Source organism: Orycteropus afer, unplaced genomic scaffold (genome assembly GCF_000298275.1).
Source record: "Orycteropus afer afer isolate SDZICR_OR568_19922 unplaced genomic scaffold, OryAfe1.0 scaffold00133, whole genome shotgun sequence".
NCBI classification, from domain to species: Eukaryota; Metazoa; Chordata; class Mammalia; order Tubulidentata; family Orycteropodidae; genus Orycteropus; species Orycteropus afer.
The window spans coordinates 7,987,482-7,993,937 of record NW_006921720.1 but is presented as its reverse complement, the minus strand read 5'-3'; the positions used below and the strand labels follow the sequence as shown (position 1 = coordinate 7,993,937).

General features: G+C 41.5%; 1 pseudogene; it reads right to left on the bottom strand.

Moving 5' to 3' along the window:
- Positions 1 to 704: 704 nt before the first annotated feature.
- On the bottom strand, positions 705 to 1,948 carry LOC103200672 (annotated as a pseudogene).
- Between the last annotated feature and the right edge of the window lie 4,508 nt (positions 1,949 to 6,456).

Here is a 6,456-nt window from a genome sequence, read left to right as displayed (position 1 = left end):
CCTCATCTTCATGCCACAGAGAAACTGGTGATCCTAAGCCATCGACTTTCTGGTTAGAAGACAAATGCCTTACCCACTACGCCACCAGAGACTCTTCCCAAAGGGTAAGGAGGCCTGGAATCATGGCCCTTCTGACTGACCAAAGGAAAAAACTAGGCCTTAAGCCATGCCACTTGCTAGAAGTGATTACCTGCTAAACCTAAAAATAGGTTTCTGAGTATGAGTGCACGTGGAAAACTTATTACTATTTAAAAAAAAAAAAAAAAAAAAAACTGCCATCAAGTCAGATCCAACTTATAGCAACCCCTTCTTGGGTTTCCGAGGCAATATCACTGCGGAAGTAGATTGCCCAACCATCCTTCTGCTTATAAGACAAATATTCAAGTTTCAAAGTATCCCAATGGCCTATTTATCATGAACCTCCATTTGCACCTTCCACTCCTGAGCTACAGGAGTCAGGAAAACTAGGTTCCAATCAGAGTAGGTGGCTCTTGTAGGGGATTAAAAAGTCCCTCTGTAGTTCTTTATGCCCAACATAAATGCAGTAGGACTGAGCACTTGGCCTGAGGAATTGCCTTCTTTAGTAGGAGTAGGGCAGGTTCATAAACAAGTGCACAGAGCTCTTGGAAAAGGTGAATCATCTGCTTTTCTCAGAATTTAGACACGCTCCCAAGGTTAGCAAGGAAGTCTTCCACTCTAAATTATCAGTTTTCTGTGAAACCAAAGTCAGCTTTCCAGATTTCACTCTACAAACTGTCTTTGTGCCCTTCATTTCCAGAGTTCACTGAGGATCAGGTGAGGACACTCCCACTTCTGTGTAATCCACATCTGAGTAGAGGCTCTTTATTTTCATTTAATGTTTTCACTGCATGGTTTCCAACACCTTTGTTGTAACCATGGTAACTGATGCCTTCAGTATAGGGATCTGATGCTACATTCTCATTGTTGGAGTTCCAAAGTGGGGCTGCTAGCCTGGACATCTCAACTGGCATGTTTGTCTCTGGATATCAGTGTGTTACTTTTGGGGTTGCTTCTGGAAAAGCTGGCTCTGTTGAAAACTCTGCAGTAATATTGTCCTTCCTGCTCCTTGCTAGCCTGTGGCGTGTATCAAATTGCCTGATTGTCATTTGAAGTGGTATGATGGAAGAGCTTGCCCTCATTTACTCTGTAAAACCTAAAGGTGTTTGGACCAGATCCCTCGATCATGAAGCCTAATGGGCCTTCCCAGACTCCATCTCCTCATTCAACATGATAGTTAGCTTGGCCTTATCAATGAGGGCTGCTATCACCTTGATGCGCAGGACCTCACTGATCATTTCAGCATGAGAATGGCAATTATTCACGATACACTGGTATTCAAAGTCTTTTGTTGGGTTGTCTTAGAATATTATGGTATCATTTAAGTTCTTTTGAATGCTAAAACTACTTGTTTTTAAAAGGTGATAAGAAATAGATGAGGTTCCATTTATTGATTGCAACTGATTGCTATGGTCTGTCCTTTTATCACCTCAGATCTGGTGTCATGAAAAATCCTGAGCTCAGAGGGCATTTCACATGGTGGTCTGGACTTCATTGCTCCACTTGATGACATCGACGATGCCTGCTTACAGGTGTATGTCCTGCTGTCCCACTCTGAGGCAACCTTGCTGAAATTCTGGACCTGTGTCACAGTCACGCTTGCTTTCTGGATGGTGAAGTTAGCTGGGGCTGGCCTCAGATTGGTGCACCATAAGCTTAGGCTTTCACCCTCATCCAGACATATAGTGGAAGAGTCAGCTTTGGCTTAGAAACAGCTCTATTACATTGACCTTGATGCCGCTGACTCTGGATATCCTGGGGCTTCCACTTTGCATGTGTAATTGCCATTGTGCTCCACCACGGCCATCACCAAGGAAACAGCCTCATTGCCATGTCTGTTGTGTGCCACAGTCACTTTGTCCTTCTGAATTACAAGTCATGGTGCTTTCTATCACCTCATATACATGCAAAAGATGAACAATGTATTAGGAAGGCCAAAGAACAATTGATGCCTTTGAATTATGGTGTTGGCAACGAATTTTGAATACACCATGGACTGACAGAAGAATGAACAAATCTCTCTTGGAAGAAGTACAGCCAGAATGTTCCTTAGAAACGAGGATAGCAAGACTTCATTTTGGATCTGTTATCAGGAGAGATCAGTCCCTTGAGAAAGACATCATGCTTCGTAAAGTAGAGGGTCAGAAAAAAAAGACAGGAAGATTCCTAACGGGTTAGATTGACACAGTGGCTGCAACAATGGGCTCAAATATAACAATGATTGTAAGGATGGTGCAGGACGGACAGTGTTTCATTCTGTTGTACATGATGTCACTATGAGTCAGAACTGACTTGATAGCATCTAACAACAACAATCAGATGTATGTGCATAGGATTTAAGTGTAGAATAGAATTAAAGGGAGAAAGAGATAGAAGCACTTGGGATATAATTGGTGTTGATTAGCAGACACTTTGTGGCTCTAAAATCAATAGTCTGTCAGGACTTTCTGATTCTCCCATCACAGATAAAATGAGTTCATGTTCCTGGAGGCTATAGTCCTGCCATTCACAAAGGAGATGATTCTGGAGACAGTGTTTGGCAGGCCAGTTCTGCTATATTGTTCTGAGATTCATTCCTGAAGTTCTAGTATAAAGCCTACTACTCCAAATCCTCCAGTGATTTTGTAAGAATTTAAGTCCCTATATTATATCCCTTTCTGCAAGTGGTTTCTGTTTCCTGAAACTGGGAATGGACCGATACCATATGTCAGAGGTAAGTAAACAACAGCCCAGTCACCTGTTTTCTATGGCCTGTGAGCTAAGAATAGTTTTTACACTTTTAAATGGTTACATTTTAAATGATTATGTAAGTTGGAGTAGACATTAAAAAAAAAAAAAAAAAAACTCACTGCCATAGAGTCAGATCCGACTCATAGCAACCCCTCCATAGGTTTCCAAGGCAGTGTCTCTATGGGAGTAGATTGCCCAATCTTCCTTCAGAGGAGTAGCTGATAGGTTTGAACCATCAGCCTTCTGGCTAGCAGTTAAATGCCTTAGGCACTATGCCACCAGAGCTCCCTAGGACAGCCATATATTTGTCAAATAAAAATATTAGTTATCCAGTTAAATTTGAATTTCAGATAAACATCAAATAATTTTTAATATAAGTATGTACCAACTGTGTACCACATATTGTATGTGGTATACTTATACTATATATATATATGTTATCTGGCAATCCTGATAGAGGTACCCACATAAGACACTAGATTTTGCCTCTGGATCTTTCAAAACAAAAAGCTTTTAAAGGAGTTTGTGAACCCTACAATAAGTGACTTTTCTTGACATACATCCTGAGTGGTCCAGGGATTTTTAACCAATTCTGTCAGTTCAAGTAACATTTAATGAGCATCTAGTACGAGCATTACCTGGAGAGAATGCAGAACAGACTGTGATCTTCACACTTACTTGGAAATAAATGAGATATATTTAAGATGCCCAGAACAGCTAAGGAGATTCCCTGGGTAAAGGGGCAGCCAAATCCTTTCAAGAGTTAGAAAGACACTGAAGCTGAGGCAAATTAGCCCTCAATAAGAGAATTCAATGTCAGAAATCAAAATGCAAAGGAAAGGGGGAGGAGTGCATTTCTCTCTATGAGAAGTTCTGTTGGAACTCGAAAGAAATAGGGTAGTCTCTAGACCTGAAATATTCCTGATGTATGATTTATTGCATTGTGCCTGGACTAAAGAGGTGGCCCAAGATTATTCGTATCAGAAGGGCCTGGAGATTGCTGTAGATCCACCACAAAGGATGAGACAAAGCACAGTAGTCCTCTGACTGCAAAAAAAAAAAAAAAAAAGGAAAAGAAAGTAGATCACATGGTGTGCCAGCTATTAAGCGATGAATCTCAGAACAATATAGCAGAACTGGCCTGCCAAATGCTGTCTCCTGTATTGTCTCCTTGGTGAATGACAGGACTGTTGGCTCCAGGAACATGAACCCACCCTTTTTCACTCTGCCTTGTGATTCTGTACTTGGAACCCTGCATCAAACCAAATTTCTGCTTTTCTGTCTCCTCCCTGTTAGGCTTCTCAAATTGGGGCTCAAATAAGAAGACTGCAAAGACAGAAGAAGAAGGAGGAACTTCTCCTTCCTGTCTGTTTCCTGGAGGTTTCTTCCCCCTTTTGAAGTCCCTGCAGAGTAATGCCTCTTTACCCTGGCAGCAATAGTTCCTTCGTCCCTGGATTGGAGAGCCTTTGACTCTAGTTTGCAGTTGTTCCAGCACTCTCAAGACCAGTTTCAGGACCCCCACTCAGAAATACAATGGCTGTACCCCTCAGAGATTTCAGTTTCACCTCTGCAGGGCCCCTTTGTCTCAGTGTCTCAGTTTAATGCTTCCAACCATACTAAGCTAAGATTTCTCTTAAGAAAACTGGCTGTGGGGAGCTTAACTGACTGGCAGCCCAGCTGCCTCCATCTTAGCTTAGTTGATTGACAGTCATGTGGTTTCATTGCCATAGTTGAGCTAAGGCCACATGCCCCCTGTCCCACTCCCACCCTGGATCTGATCCCTGCTAACACCTGAGCATCATTGCAGTGAGATGTGAGACTCCTCCAATGAGCAGCTTTGACTCGGGACTCCCCACCATGGTTTGAGTAGTTTGGGTCTTCCCACTTTACCTCTCTTTTCCCAGGTGTCAAACCAGTACTAAGGTCCGAAGTCTCTTCCTGTCATCTTCTCTTCCCTCCCCATTTACCCCTCACTGAAAGTTCCCCCAATAATCTTGTACTTTGAATCTCACCTTAGCAGATGCCTCTACAATGGTCTAATGTGAGACTTGTAGTAGTCCAGATGAGGGATGATGATCAGCTTGAACCAGGATACTGGCAGCACAGACAGATGAAGAGTAGAAAGATATGGCATGAGGCACAGTGAAATAATGCATAGCAACTGCTTACTGTTTGTCACATGTGGGAGATGAAGAATGCTGAAAGGTGCAACGTGGGAATTTTAAATTGTACCAAATGGCATTGGACTACAGTCACCAGTGATTTTGAATGTAACTATAATATGTGATGTTACAAAATAAAGCTTGTGTTACAAAATAAATTTTGTGTTAGAAAACAAAGCTTAATTTGGAGTTCAGGAAGGTAAATACCTTAACATTTAAGTCATGATGGATAGTGTTTCAAAATGGAAGTAGCATCAGAAGGAGTATATCCAGGGATTCGATGGCTGTTTTTGTTGTTGAGTGCTATGGACACAATTACAACTCATAACAATCCCATGTGACAATAGAACAGCCCCACCCAGTTTTCTTGGCTATAATCTTTATGGAAGCAGATTGTCAGGCCTTTTTTCTGCAGAGCTGCTGAGTGGGTTCAAACCACCAACTTCCATTCGCAGCCCAACACTTAACCATTTGTACCACTAGAGCTCCTTGATGGCCAGTTACTATATTAAGATTTCTCACTCCTGTTCTTCGTCATATATTCTTCCTGAATTGTTTTGTGTATTTTCTATTTAGATAAATGTGAGTTATTTCTCAAAGTTCATCTTATTCTCTCAGCACCACATGTCATAGATGATTGATCCCTCTTTTTTGAACAACTTGACCTGTGGGGCACCACAAACTCTTGGTTCTCCTCCTATCACACTGTCTATGTCTTCCTAATTTCTATTGCTGTTCAACTTTCATATAATTGGAGTACCCCTATGTTCAGTCCTCAGCTTTCCCTCCATTCATATTCATTCCTCACACTCCCTAGAATATCATATCCAGTCCTTTACCTTCAAATACCATTAACATGCTGATGCCTCCCAAATTCATAGTTGAAGCTCTGATTTCTCCCAGAGCTTCTGGCTTGATATTCTACTACTCACGCAGGATTTCCATTTGAATAACATTTCTGACTTACCATACATAGCATGAACTTTTGATTTCTCACTAACAAATAGCCCCACCTCTGAAAACCTTATCCTCCCTCTGTCTTCCCTATCTCAAAAAGAAAAAAGAAAAAATAGTTGCCATGGAGTCGATTCCAACTCTTCATGACTCCATGTGCGTCCAATTATAACTTGCTCCACAGGATTTTCATTCACTGGTTTTTTGTTTGTTTGTTTGTTTTTATGGGACTCTATATGATATTTTTTCAACTTTCTTTTTTATTATTATTTTTTTTATTGTGATTTGGGTGAAAATTTACAGAGCAAATTCACTTTCCATACAGCAATTCACATATACTTTGTCTCATGACATTGACCACAACTTACCACAATGCAACAGCTCCCCTCCCACTTCCTCCTGATAATTACTTTTCCCTGTGTCCATCCCTCCATGCCCTCCTGACCCTTGAGCTGTCTCCCAGCGCATAAGCAGCCCTTCTTTCTCCCATGATTGTTCTCTCCAAGGAGTGTATCTACCTCAGGTAAATGTT